This window comes from Plectrocnemia conspersa, unplaced genomic scaffold (genome assembly GCF_051122295.1).
Source record: "Plectrocnemia conspersa isolate PC_06_02 unplaced genomic scaffold, ASM5112229v1 ptg000013l, whole genome shotgun sequence".
In the NCBI taxonomy this organism is placed as follows: Eukaryota; Metazoa; Arthropoda; class Insecta; order Trichoptera; family Polycentropodidae; genus Plectrocnemia; species Plectrocnemia conspersa.
Genome location: NW_028277177.1, coordinates 6,348,042 through 6,364,360, shown reverse-complemented (window position 1 = coordinate 6,364,360; position 16,319 = coordinate 6,348,042). Strand labels below are relative to the sequence as shown.

At 33.2% G+C, this 16,319-nt stretch overlaps 1 protein-coding gene and 1 long non-coding RNA gene across 4 annotated transcripts in view; both read right to left on the bottom strand.

Annotated features, from left to right (window-relative positions):
* LOC148227141 (uncharacterized) overlaps window positions 1–16,319 on the bottom strand; it is a 47,958-nt gene that overhangs the window by 7,378 nt on the left and 24,261 nt on the right. The window lies entirely within an intron of this gene.
* LOC148227142 (uncharacterized) lies at window positions 1,825–2,658 on the bottom strand. Its single transcript, XR_015811894.1, has 2 exons — window positions 2,366–2,658; window positions 1,825–2,265 (listed from the first exon to the last, which is right to left on the bottom strand). It is a non-coding gene; the product is annotated as an uncharacterized LOC148227142 (long non-coding RNA).

The window sequence follows — 16,319 nt, the reverse complement described above, 5'->3', positions numbered from 1 at the left end:
CTTAACTCTTTTTAGTACTACTCTTGCACAATAGCCTGCTAAATATGTAAATATAGGTAACTGTGGTTGAATCATATTAAAATCCTCTTCAGTATAAATTAAATCGAAGTCTGTTGTTTCTGACATAAAATTAGTTGATTCTACGTTAGGTTCATTATCAATTTCTATACTATTTTCTAAATTAATATTTCCAAATTTTTCAGACGTTAACGTTAATGGCAATAAATTTTGGATTCTAATTTTGGATTCAACTTCAAACACTTGTCTTATTGTAATTAAATATTGAGAACCTGCCATCGTCCTATATTTACCAAAACGGGCTTCAAGATTGTCTGTCTGAATTTTGCCTGGAAGCAAATACTTGAAATTTAATTCTGCCTTGCAATATTCACTTAATTGTAAAAGCCCGTGTGTCGTGTGGGAAATTGCATCGTGCGTTTCTCTGGTTAGTTTATTACATTTTACATTTAATCCTTTCCAAAAATCTAACCATATTAGAAATTTTTCTAAAAATTTTGAATTTTCTTCGGCAGGTACGAGAGGATTTTGAAGAGGATTTCTAAATCTGTCACCTTTGTGCAGTGTTTTTACATTTACTATTTCCCACCAAGTTTTTATTAATCTAATAAATTCAGCAGTAGATCGGTGGTTAGATAAATTATGCTGCTGACCTATTTCTAACAGTCCCTGTATAACATTGTCGTTAAATATATTTAATACTAATTTTACATTTTGTTTTTCAAAGCAACTAGGTGAGAGAGATTTTAAATTTAATGTGTGAGCATATTTGACAAGTTGATTATTTTCCATTTGATACAATTTTTTCACATTTAAAAAGGAAGCTACAGATAAAGTATCATCGTTTACATTTTCAAAAGATGGAAACTTAATCGACTGATCGGTATCTTTCTGATTAATCCAATTATTTCGTATACATTTCAATACGTGAACAGAATCTAAAATATAAAACAAAGGTGCATTATCTTTGCAAGGATGTTTGTAAACTATACTGACTTGAGGAGGTGAAGCAAAATAAGAGATCGCTTTACGATTTATAGAATTATTGTCACTTACGACACAGACTACATTAAATCCTATATTCTGTAGACCGACTACAATTCTCTTAATGAAGTTAAATAATTCCATTGCTTTCATCGTTTTTACAGGTAAAATATGCACAACTTCTTTAAACGAAGAAAGCAAACTTTGTAACATAAATACATGAGCAGATTTAGCTGCTTCTTCAGTGTTATAAGCCATACCTACAATATTTCCCCCTTTATAATCAAAATATGGCTTAATATAAATTTCGTCAATCATTAAACTAACAACTTTATCACTATCTTTTAAAAAATGAAACTTTTGTTTAATATAAGTTAAAAAATTTGCCTCATTTTGTTCAATCTGAGGATCGGTATTATATTTTAAACAAATTTTATGAACTGTAGTCGGATGAGGTAAAATCATATAATCAAAGCTTCTGATGTATCTATATGCGTGGGGAGATATTGAGAACAAAATGCTACAAAATATTACAAAATCAGGTGAATATCTATAACGATTTTTTTTACAATTGAAAAGTTTTACTTGCTCACTTAAAAAATCGATATATTTCCTCTTATCTTCATCTATTAATGTACGAGTCGATGCTAACGTATCGAGGATCAATTGAATATTGTCATCGACGGAACTCTCGTTTACATTTTGGTGAGAAGATTTAAAAGTATTTAATGTTTCAATTACATCATTAATATTTTGAAACGCTAATGGGATTTGTTTATTATTTAAGCGAGTTAGTTGGGTTTTGTTTTTATATAATGTTAATTTTAAGTCTTGGCTAAATACGGCAGAGAGCGTAATGACGGGGGCTGGAACGTCTTCTATTAAAATAAATTTTACCAGGCCGTTTTTCTTGACTATGGTCCACTCCTCGTCGACATTATGGCTATCTAGACAAACAATAAATTGATTAAAATTGGAAAATACTCTATTACTATCATATTTAGCTTTGGAACGATAGCTGTTGGCAATTGCAGCTTCTATATTGGAATTGTCGATACGCGTGCGTCTCTCTTCTGCACTCTCTCTGGTCGAAGTAGAAGCCGAAGCAGATAGATAATCTGGACAATTGGGTAGCTTCGTCGGAACTGCTGATTCTTTCAATGCTTTTTTGTCCAAGGGAACGCTCAGATGACGTCCGGTTCTTTCGTCATAATATTCACTATTTCGTCTGAAATCCGTTTCGGTAAAGTGGCGCTCGCATACCTATGTTATGTTATGATCCATTATATTGTAGGTTAGGTGTGTGTATCGATCAACATGCAAAATATAAACAAGCACTTATATGTGTAAAAACAATACGTACCCTAGAATGTCGAGTAGGAGCAAAATGTGCTCGATGAATCGCCCGGATCCATTTGTTTTTAGTCGCTTCATCTCGAGGAAATTTGTAGACGCTGACTTTGGGGCCGTTCTTGTAGTTTCCGTTGCAATTTGGGACACAACACGTATAAACCATGGTTGCAAATACACCAAATAACACTGAATAACACACGACGACACGGATAAATGGTTAACTGCGATATTTAACCGATTTTTGGTAAATAAACACGCGCACGTGAATCTGACGCGTCGCGCGCCAACGGACGGTTTAGTTCTGGCCGCCGCCGACCGTCGCGCTCTATACCGTTGGACCGTGACGTCACGGCTATGGGAAAATCCTACGCGACGGCCTTATAATACAGAATGGTGTTGGTACGACCCACTTTTCGCATTGGCGCGAAATTCGAACGTCAGTGACGTCAGCGCTCATGGCCAATAGTCATCGGTGATAGTGACGAAACTGTATGGCTGCGGCCAATGGCGAAGCCGAATGGCGACGGGCCCCCGATTGGAATGAAGACCGGTTGAGTTTTTTAATGGCGAATGGCACGGTGCATGCGAAGAGATTGAGATACGCGACCGGTCGTGCGACCGCAAGAGGTCCGGAATGCCAGGAACGCTCATGTACAAAGAGAAGAAGAATTGGGGTTATCCACCGCGAAAGGTTCTCAAGACAAATTTCGAAAAAATCTAATATTTAAAGAAAGATGTTTTAAGAAATAAGATAAATTATAAATTAACACAACTGTAGAACAATATAATTTTTCTCAAAACCAATAGGACCTTACCAACAGTCATTAAACATAAGATTTTCTTCGACCAATTTCTCCTTTCCGATTTCTACCGAACAATTCGCCCTTTCTCAAGACTAATATTAAAAAAACATTGAGTGAATTTTTGACATAGTGTCAAAACGATCCGTGTTTAAAGCAAGACATTCGTAGTAAATAACCATATATTTATTTTATGATTTTGTATTATTTATATTTTTTCATTTACAGTCTCATTTACTTGTTTTTTCCTATTTTTTTATGTTCATGTGAATTATAATTTCTACAAAAGATTTACGTATCCTTTTTTGTACGAGCTCAAACTGAAACACAACGCGGCGCAGGCCACGAGAAACGTCAATTTGGGATTTGACGAAGGTACTGTTAATTAAAGAAATGTATAGCGTTAGTTGGAAAAATTTCGTACCGTGCGATATTAACCTTATTAATAGGACCTCCGTCTGCTGTGGATGAAAAAAGATTGAGTAACAGTATTAAGGCTAATCTACAAGCAACTGTTGGGACACTTGCAGAAGACGTACATGTTTTTTCTTGTAACCGTTTCACTACATCTAGATGTCATAAGGTAAAAAAATGACAAATGAGTACCGCATGAACTGACCGAAAGGCAAATATAGCAACGTTTCGAAGTCTGTTCTTTATTATCATTAATTGTTCGTTTCCTAAGCCATGCGAAAATATTACAGCGGAATCATACTGTGGGTAAATTAATACCATGAATAGAAAATTAACGATACACATCCGATGTTGGTAAACTGGCTTTAAACGATATTGCTTCATGATACTTTACTAATTACTGTTGCAAAATAAAACTAATAAGAAATTCTTGCATCAATTTCCATATTCCCCTGACCTTTCCCATACAGATTGTCACGTCATTAACCATTTATTTTCGAAGTACGAAAATCAATAATCAGAATGATATTGTAAATAATGCCTTTAACGACTACACAACCTCTAAAAATAAATACTAACAAGGCATTCGTTTGTGGGCAAAATACAATTTTAGTAAATGGAACATATTTTAATCGATAAATGTATTTAAAAATATATAGCATTTTATATATCATTAAAAACATCGGCCAATTCACATAAAACAACAATATATAAAGGATGTTTTTTTCGAATTGGCAACACTTTTTCTAACGACAGCCAATTTGACAGCTGACAGCTGCTTTGTACTCGATTCGGTTTGCCATTTTACCATGAATAGACTTACGTCAGAACAACGCTTGCAAATTGTGAAAATTTATTTCGAAAATCGTGGTTTAGTTCGCGAAACTTACCGTGCGCTACGTCTATTTTACGGTCGACATAAACGTCCATCCAAGCAAGTAATTCGAATAACCATCGATTGTTTTTGGACCACGCATACTCTAATTGATAATACGCATCCGCAGAGACGTCGTACAGTGCAAACCGAAGAAGTTGTTTCTACTGGTGAACGTAGTATTGAGGGGTGCACAGCAATTGGCACTGTATCCATCCACTTTATGAAAAATTTACGGAAAGATCTTTACAAGATCCAGTTCGTTTAAAAATTGAAGCAGCTTGACTATCGTATGCGTCGTACGTTCGGTGAATTTGCTGAAAACGAGATTGCTCTTGATCCTCATCTTCACAACAAATTTTTGTTTAGCGATAAGGCTCATGGGCTCCGTGATATGTGAAGTCGCTAGTCTACCGATAAAGCAGAGACGATTGACGACATGGAAGCCAACATTCGCCGCGTTATTTCCGATATACGGCCCCAGCAGCTCGAAAAATTGGTCGAAATTTGGACTTTATTCGAGCCATCCGTTGTTTTAAGCACTAATGGCATAAACTTATCTTTCCAATAAAGCCATTTCATTTAATTTCAACGTTCTCCATTAAAAAAACATCTTTTATATTAAGACCCTAAGCCAAAAACATGTTAACTAAGTAAAGCCATATAATTTACGAAAATTGTACAGATATTGATATAAATATATAAATTATACAGACAGCGAATGCGGTTGATATTGTAATTGTAACGAAAGCAATTCAAACCATAACGGTATCTGGCCCAAGACTTATCACAATGGCATTCTTCGTACAAGTTTGGCTTCATTGTTTTTAAAACACGTATTACTCTTACATATATTAAATGAAATTAATTAGTAACGAGAAGGCTGCTTGTCAGAATATACGATGTATTGAATTCGTCGTATTTTGAACATCAATTGATTTCTGGGAAAATGTATCACGCATCATACCTAAACGACGGAATGATAGTCATAATGATATCCGTGAGGGCCGTGCGTCACAATTTTTTGTATTAAATTTTGGTTAAACTACAGTAAGATACATTAAAAAATCTAACAATGTTCTAAAAAAAAGTATGTAAAACATAGTACATACTTTTAAATCGTTGGTAAGTTTAATGTGTATATTTTTATTTCGCTTTTCCCGATAATATACCATTTTTAATAGTTGTAACTAACGATCTACAATTATTGTATTGTTTGTAAATATAGCAGAATAAGATGTATAATTAATTAAAATAAACAATAAATATAAAACGTCAATTTAAAAAAAAATATACCCGATTTTCATAGCTGACTTTGAACAGATCAAGATACAATGCCAGCATATTAAGAAGCTGGATGACTACTGCCATTTATGTATAACATGAATCTCAGAAAAAATATTTACATGAATTTATCAGGCAGTTTACAAAATAATTTATTAGAACGTAGAATAGTAAAAAAACCCCACTTAATTAACAAATCGCCTAACAGAAGTACGTGAAATGTATTTTAGTGATCAAATCAAACAATTGTGTAATGTGCTTATAATTATAAAAAAATACACATCAGAATGCGATTCATAATTAGACAGTAATGAAATCTAATTTAATTATAGATGTACACATAATATTACAAAAGCTTAGATTTACTTATGTATGCATGTAACAATCTCAAACAAGTCATTGCGTTCTTAAACCTGCGCGCGTCAGAGCGTTTTCCAGTGTTTCTATCAATCACTGTGTATCTCATATATTACTTTTCATATTATAAATCTGCCTGTTTTTAATGCATATATTACTTTCAATATTATTTTTTGTTAGTTAGGTCATTTGAACTGCTATGTTATATTACATCAACATATATATGGTTAAACCTTTGTTGTTGTTTTTCAATTTTGCAACGATGGAAATTATTATTTTTCCTAATGTTAGGCATTTACAATTTCCCTTTTTATTTTATACTAATGTTATATATTTGTGGGTACTCGATGAAAATCGATATTTAGGGGGGGTCGTCAGACGGACGACTGACCGTATGGTTTGAAGGTGAATGCTGACGAACAAAGGACATTCCCCTATTTATATAATTATGCTAATTAGATGTAAGAAAAGGGGTTTTTGCATCTTCTCAGTCCATAAACTGACTAGCTGGATCAAAACTCGTATGAGGGTTCGTTGATCTTACGAAAACAAAGAGTTATATAACAATATATAACACGAAACAAGATAATAATTGATAATATTCGTTAAACAAATACATATTTATTTGATTGTTAAATGTAACCGACTGTAGTTACTGAAAATACAAATGTAACGGTAGTACATTTATTATACATTATACAGTTGTGTACTTTTCGTACATACTGCTTTGAAACAAGATGGTAGATATGTATACGTTGGAAATTTAACGAAGGTTAACTCAAGTCTTTTGATATCCATATGCTGCTTTTATTTGTATATTTTAAGTTATATGAAGCAATAAATGAGCATATGTTTGTAAATGACTTGCATGACTTCCTAGAACAAATTCTAATTAAACTAAGCAGTAAAATCAAGGCTATCGAATTGTTTCGTTCGCCGAATACCTTGTATCTAAAATCTTATTTTGAAAAAATAACCATTTTGAGTTAAACTTAAGCCAGATGCATCTGTTTTCAGCAGCTTCGATTAAAGCCATGACATTAGTGATATGTGAGGGACAACTCAACAATTCGTTGATACGAAATCAACGTAAAATATACGATCCTTTTTTTCAAGTTTATCATATGCTTATTACATAAACAATAATAATAAAAAAAATGAAAATATGATATGACCGAAGACTCATGATTCAGAACCATATACAAATATATATTACATAACGTTAGTTAATTATGATAAACTTGTTTTGTCTGTAATACTATTCTAATGAATAGTTAAAATCGCAGTATATGGTATTGGTTGAAAATAAATGATAATCAAAAACGAGAAATCAACCAACCATACAAAATTCGACCGGTCACTTTGAAAGAGACACTCCAAGGTTGACAACAGCTTGCAGAATGCTAATCTTAGCTTTTGAAAAAAAAACACAAAGCATCAGTTTACCATCCGATGCATACGCAAATCCCTGTTCGCAGCTCCTTCTCACAGCGAGAGTAACGATCTCTCTCCAGAAGGAAAACTGGTTCCGGACACACCTCCAGTCTTCGAGGTCGTCTAGAGGTTTTTGGCGGTTACAAATTGGCTGTTTTGCACAAGGAAGCAATTATTGCAAGAAAAAGGCACGGCGACCGACCTTCGCTCCGTGCAATTATTGCCAAAAAAACACTTTGATATGATGTAATAAAAACATGACGTATACGGGAGAGAAAGAGAGAGACGCCAACGAACTCTTGGTTTCAAAGGTGAAAGGACGGTGATTCATTGGGTACTGCTGGAGAACGCGATATAATAAGAAGAAGCTCCAGAACATCTTAGAAGGTATGCACTATTGCTGACGCAACCACTTGTTACGTCAGCTAAGTATCTACATATCTCTTATATTAATAAGACAACGTATGAAGAGACTTGGTTTAAATCAAATTAATTATATTTTTGATAAATATTCTTATGATTTATCAGCTTGAACGTACTATCATATACATACATATAATCTGGATGGAGTGTGTGAGAGAGCACTGACGTCCTGATTGCAACGGATTATGAATAAGGGACGCAATTGCAACTCTAAACGGTACTCTACAGCCCGCGGATCAAAATCGTCGAGCATGCACGGATTGTCGACACCACCCTTCAGAAACTTAAAAAAATTATTCTTAAAAAAATGTTTTTTGCCTTTTTTTTGTTAAAAAATAAATTTGTATAAATATTTTTAAATATTTAACAACCACTGCACAAAATTGGTGGATCTGTGACAGATCTGTGTAAGAAATATAAAAAACTTAAAGTAGCAACAATTGTTATGGTCAATTATCTCTAGAATTCGGGTAGAAATTCTTACGTAACTGAAGCCTCTGTAATCAAAGTACGTCGATCTGTTTTGTACGTCCTTTATAACAATTCATCAATAATTTAAAGATATCTACAGTAATAAACTGTAATATTACAATTACATATATTTTTTATGTATCAAAATTTCTCGAGAACTTTCGAGATCATCGAGAAAGAAACCAGAATGCCTACAATGAAGCCATATTAGAAAAATTTAAACGCTTTACACTAAATCATTATCAAGTTTTCAACAAACGTTTATTACCACCTAAGCTATTAGGGAATAGCACCGAGCAATCAGATCTAAAAAATGCAAAAATGTGACACTTAGCAATGTTGAATGTTAGCAGGTTGTTGATCGAACACCCTCACAACGACTCTGTGTATGTATAACTTCATCATCAAATTGTTGTTCATGACAATGACAGAATGTCGTGAATTTAAAGTAGGAAGAAAAAATAAGTGAAGGGCCATTCATTTTCACTGATGAACTCACTCACAAAAAAAATAGTAAATTATAGATCAATAACTACAAATAAACTTCACATAAGAATTGTTCAGGATTTATTAAATTAAATCGCAAAATAAAAATTATTTCGATATGAAAAATTGTATATTATAAAAAATATATCATTTTATTGTATTTTTGGTTATCGTTGACTTAAACAATGAAAGAAATAGCCCTTATTTTTTAACGAATTAAATATGGAAAATATAATTCATGTAGTTTTTAATCACCTACTAAGAAATATAGTATTATTACGTGGATCATAATAAGTATTTAACATTTTGAAAGTTAAAACATAATGAATATGTTATATGTATTTTTCAATAAATTATATATTTTATAATACTTGCAAATATAGTCACAAACAGACAAACATGTTATGTTGTGGTCAATGTTTATTTATTTAATATATCATTTGCACATTTCTCTGTAAATCAGTTGCACATTATAAAAAGCAATACCACATTTTTCTTTGAAAAATGTTCTAATCATATCTTAAATTCTAATGCTAATAAAAATGATATTTATATTAATATTATTTAAGTGATATTTTTTAAGCGTTCTTGTTCCAGTTTATTTAACTGTATTTAATAACATACTCTCGTTTAAGGGTTTATTGTATTATGACAGATAATATTAGTTTTAGAAAAGTATGATCCGAACAAGAATTATAATATTTAATTTTAGTTCATTAAATCAGACTCGAGCTTCATTAATTGCTAATACATTAACCATTATTGTTGATATTAGAAAAATACATAAACATTAGTAAAACCATACCATACATATGAACATAAACAAATATTAAATAAATGCACATGCCAAAAGGTCAACATTTGATAACAGCGCTGCTTGAAAGTTTTTGAACAATTTTCGCAATGATAGAAATTGAAACTTACTTCATCGACACATATGTCCAACGACAAACCATCACCGTTGATGTCGGAATAAAACTGAGCTACTATTAGGATATTAACGCACAAATCGATATTGGAGGGTTGTTGGCGTAATATGATTTTATTTTAAGGTCAGCCGACCTAGACCATTTAAAAGCGGTGACCTTCACAGTGAACCTGCGGTAAAGTCGATACCTTTGCGCAAAGGAAAAAAAACAATCACGTCTTCCTACGTAAATATTATAATAATAATGTTAAAAAATCGTCTTGTGTGTTAGCGTTTTTTTTGGCGTTCTGCCATTCGCATGGACAATGTGAAAAATAAGTTGTTTTTTTATTCTTGGAATTCGACGTCAACGCACGAGCCCCCTATTCAAAATCACGCGCACTTTTTTTTTAGACTTAGTTATTTTTGCTTGTTGAGCACAGCGAGATTCTGGTGCTTGGCCTCATTGGATACTGTTTTATCTTTGAAGATTAATCGAAAATGTTATAGCGCATGAGTGTTGGCGCTTGTGGAATTTTAATTCGACGATGAAAGAAAGTGTCAACATGTGCGACCATCCAGATAAAATTCGATATGTAAACATATTTATTTAACAGTATTTTTAAAAATAGATTAGATAAAACAAGAAATGATAAATTAAATTGCGACCCTTAGATCAACATCCTAATACAAGGGAGGGATTCAAATTCACATTCTTCATTTCTGACGGACATTATATTTTGGAATTGATTCGTAATACATTCAGATTAATTTATTTTAAAATAGTAATCATGTAACTGCTGAGAGCATGAAAGTTTCAATGTCGGGCATCCTCTATTTGGGCACCCAACGCGCGCAGAATTTATCAGTAAAATGATAGCAATAAAAAACGGTAGTGTTGTCAACCAGGTAAAAACAAATTAGTTATATCTTTGATTTCCTAATAACATTAACATGTATGATGGTATAGAGCAGCGAACGCCAGTGTCCAAATATTATCTATCGATTTATTTGTGCGTTTGAAAACAGTATTTATACATATTACGATTACTGCCAATAAAAAGATTACTAATATAATTTTTACTAATGAATATAAATGTAAGTATCAACTAGTTCTTGTATATTTTTAATATGTATTTGCTTCATTATAATATTTTTTAATACGATGACAAAAAACAAGTTTTTTGCGTCACACTATGGTAAAATAATTTGCACCTGATGTGACGTACTACTTTTTAACATATTTTTGTTGTGTGTTCTTAGTAGTGTATTTTTAAATTGAATTTGTGGAATTTTAAATGCTATTATACAATATATTTTATACAAAATAAGGAGAAGAAAAAAATATTCATGAGTTAAAAATCAAATCTTAATTTATAATAATTTTTTGTTTTCTATTTTATTTTCTGAAACTGATTTATTATTTAAAGTTTGCATACTATTAAAGCGATTCCCAAACAAATATGGTAACGATACCTTCTTATATTTTGTACAGCATAACTTTTTAAATTATATAGATATCAATGTCTCCTTCCGAAACTATCTGACACGGTTTACGAGCTCAAGTAAATCGATATGCACAAAATCTTTTATTAAAAAACAGATAAACTACGCTACACTGTAGTTTCTAGTTTCCACAAAAATATTTAGACAAATTACCACCTCGAACTATTGTTACTTATACGTTATATAATATCGCATGAGGCATTTTTTTTAAACCACTATTAGTCACTATAGAAGTCACCATAAAGACCACTTAAACAACGAAAATAGAAATATTCCAAGTTACGAAATTCTAGACTGTGGCGACCACACAAATAGGTCCACATACAATTGTCCCATTGTTAAAGACCGTGACCAAAAACGATCATTCATTAACAATGAGACAAATATCATGGCACAAGAGGGATTTCTTTTGACCACACAACACGAATCGTTAAGAGAATTCCTTTTGTGACAAAACGGTACGGATGCAATCAATCACCACATTGCAAACCCTTTCCGAAGAATTCGAAAATCTGGACAAGCAAAAAACTCGCTTTCGAAAATGCAACATCCGATTTCTCGAGTTCTACGAAGCGACTGCAGCGATTGGCTAGGAGATCGATGCACAATCACGATTGGCCAGCAAGCGTGCAACCCCTAAAGGGGGGAGGGGAGGGCAGACGGTTTGAGGCAAGAGACCGCCGGAGACAGCAGAGCCAGCGACGCATCGGTCGGAGACAGCAGAGAGACGCAGACGAAACACCCAGCCAGAGAGAGATCTACCAGCAGCCATCCGGAGGAACCAGACACGCGCCCTCACCGACAGACCAGAAGATCACTCCTGGAACTCCCGAACCACTCGCCGCACGCAGCTACAAGAGCCCTGAGACATCACCACCTGCGCCACCTTCATCGCGAAAACCATCACGCCGTTAATCGTCTATAGTCGAATGTAAATATAACTTAATAAAAAGTCCATCTAAATTCACACATGAGTCTCATTGGCCGCGAGATCAACCACCCCTAGGGCAACGCCCCCTAAAAAAACACACCGAGATAGGTTTCGTTACACCTAATAGCACAAAACCACCCATTATCACCATCGAAGAAACTACCCTTTCATCGAAGAATGCATTAGACCCTGCGAATATTACAATATGGGCCATGTTTTATTTTAAGACGCGAACACATTTAAGAGGTGTGTTCAAGCGATGCAACTGGTTCATGAACATCTTCATCTGCGATTCGCAAGAGCTGTCTCGGACGTTCAATATAAAATGTGCCACTTGGTCACATCGGAGGAGATTGCAGCGACACGGAGAGCTACATGCAGACTTTGCAAAGGCTGCTCGACGCGAGAGACATTTGGATGCAAAGTCACACTCTTTCAGTCTCAAAATATGATATAATAATAAAACAGCTCTTGGTAATTGCGTTAAAAAAATATTATAATCGTAAGAATTCAGGTATGTAATCGGAAATAACCATAATGTAAGTTTCCAAAGAAATGCAATCAATATGATTATATCTAGATACCCTTCACAAATCAATCAAAACAACAGGAAACACGTCGTCAAAATTAAGAGACGTTTATCTATTGATCCCCAAATCTCATGACGATAAAATATCGCAACATTGACGTCACAGGCCATTGCACGGATCGTGCGAATCACGTGCAATAAGTAGCTCTGAAATTGTCCAAAAATAAAGCATGCAAAAGAAAATGTATATGCACATCTAAGATAAGATTGTACGGAGGAGGAAAGGTCGTTTGTGGTGAATTTTAGAAACACAAACTAATCTTCTCAGTAATTTTAAAAACTATTGCGCAAATCAGTAGGAAGAGGAAAATAACAAAAAAATAACGAATCTTAGATAAGTCTGAAAAAATTGTCATAATTGGATTTTCCGAATCACCCACGCCTTCCTATTGAATGGATAGTTGATTAGATTAGATAACGATCCAAGAGAATACTATAAAAAACCGAGCACGTACACGTTTCACCAAATTATCTCGCACTATCGATTGCTATAAGTTTGTACTACATACACCAAACAAACACTATGCCTCACACTGAGCCATAATATGCTCGCCTAATTGAGCTCCCGTGACTCACAATAGCGTTAGAGGAACATTGTAGAACAACACTCACTTGACACGCATGCAAATACGTAGATAGGATAAAGGAAAGTTCGAACGGAAACCTTGATGTCACAACAGTGTATATTATGGACAGGATTACAGATGGAATATTTAAGCCAGTCTAGATAATTTACTTTCACATGCTATTCGATTATCAAAATTGAGGAGCAAAGCAAAAATTATCGTCATCTTAGCTATTATTTCAAGAGCCAAAAAAATAAGATTATATTAAATTGTGAGATAATTTCCATGCACGTGTATCGCGCACATATAATCAAATAATTTGGATTGATTGCCAATTGCCAAGAGAGCTTCACGATCAATTGGGCTAAGCTCCAAATTACATTATAAATTATATGCACCTACTTAATTAGACATTTGATTTGTTGCATAAAATTAAACGTCGAGATTGAAAAATAACTTTTTATTAGCGAGCGGAGAAAGACTGTAGCAATGCGCACAAGATGCAAATGCATTTCGACATTTATATTTTTAATCATCATATACACAATTAAAATCTGGTATCCGTCTAGTTTCTTAGTAGTTGCTGATTGTGTTTATAACGTTGTAACGAAATAAACAAACTATGAAGCCGACACTACCGAAGTCATAATAAACAGTCTAGCAGCCTTTCCACTTCAATCATCCAATTTGGTTTAGCCCAGCAGTCACCAGGAGTTAACTCGAGCTTAAATATTAGACGCGAATACGCACCTTTTTACCTTAAACAAACACGCATTTAAATCGCACATTACATCAATTAAAACTACATGGAAAATTGGCGTATATCTGTAATATTGACATTAAATAATGTAAGCCAGTGGAATAATGAGCGTCTCGCAATTCCATGACGTGCGTTGATCAATCATTACGGTGAAATCTGCACAATGGCGGCAATGAACTAGTACAAGGAATAATGGGACCGCAACATGAGCAGCTAGCTAATCATTCCTACGTTTTTGTAACCGCGCACATGTGCTTGAGCACATGTACGTGCACAAAATACATGTTTTTCGAATCCATTATCATATTAATCGTACGGTCGTCCAATGAAAATGAGAAAAACACCGACGTATGAAGACGGGCCTCTAAAAACAAACACGTAGGCGATGATAACGAAAGCCACTTGAAAAAACAAACCGTTGATTGAGGAGACAACGGCAAAAAGTCACCTGTGCAATCGGGCGATCGCACGTATTTGACGACAAAAACTGTAAGAAGGCGTCGCTGTAAAAGTCGGAAAAGTCTAGAAGAGTAAAATTAATTGACCGCTTGAGGCTTCGAGGCGAAGATGAAAGTGAATCCATATAAGTGTGATTGATTTTTATGTCTATAAAATAATTGAGGCTATTGTGTTACAATCGATCACTTTCTTGTGCGCAAATAGACAATTTGATACATTTAACGAATATTGATTTAATAAAAGAAAACATATAATAAAAAGCGTCATAGTCACAATCAATTTACTAGAAAACGATCGTAAAAAATACGATATAAATGTATAGGTTTTATTGCATACGATTTTTATGGCATTATAAAATTGTTTGAAGTAGATGACACGTGTAGATGAATAAACGAGGGCGTTCAAATCTACTTATGCAAGATCGATAGGTGAAGAAAATTTGAATTAGTTGGATTTTTATAAAATGACAATCGTAATGGGCTGTATATATAATATATAATAAAAAAATAATAGTTTTGGCAACAATTCTGAAATGGAACATTAAGTCTGCAAAGACAAAACATTTCAAATGAGGCATAGATATACGTGAGAGCATAACTATAATTGTAATATTAAGCAACTGTCTCCAAAGGTGACTTATTTTAGCGAATATATTAGCGCCTACACACACAATAATTAAGATATATCTACAAATAAAAATGACAGACGTGGCGTACTTTTTTGGTTTCTAGCCACTGAAAAAGTTGGCAAACACTTACCATGCAAAATAAAATATTGTAAAAAAAAACACCAAACGTATAAGGAATATAAGCACCTGTACAAATTTAAAATATAACCTAGAGACAATAATTACCGTGTGAAAGAACATATTGTACATATGTTTTATATTCTTAAATATTACAAAACTAATGTTTCTAATTAATGAATTGAAATGTCAATAATTTTGTTTCTAAACCGTTGATAAAATAGTATGTACCAAACTTAATTTTTATACTTTATTAATTTATAAAACATTCCCATCTAACCGCAAATGTATGACTCGTGTTATATATTTGATATAAAACTGATTTAGTCAAGTAAAAAAACAATAAATAATATAATTTTATTAATTTATATAATACACTGTTCAAATCAAAATTTAAGACTAGGCTAGGGTGTTCTAGTCAATATATAGTGGTTACTAATCTATAACATATAACGATAAAACGAGCAAGGCTCGCGGGATATGAAGCCTACCATTGTAACAGCATTACGTGATAAGCATATTTTTTGGGACGTAAAAATGATAAAACTTGCATGAAACAAATATACTTCCTTTAACCCTTTAGATGCTGTGGTGTTTATAAAATTCAACCCAATCACATATTCATCATTCACTGACGCACCAATGCAGTAACTTTTATTTATTCACGAAATTCCGCATGAATAAAATATAACTCATTCTGCGGTTACAAATATATATAATACATTGGAAGTATGAATATATTAAGTATACATTTAGAAAAAGATAATAAGTACACTTAAAATATATTTCATTAAATTTTCAAAGAACCAGAAAGAGAAATACAAAGCATGGTAAAAGGAAAACAAAAATTACAATAGTATAATATGTTTTGCATATTTATTATTGACTTAATTTTTGTTGAATAAAGTTACATAAATTCATTAAAAAAAAATTTTTCTTTACAATTATTCCTAGTTAA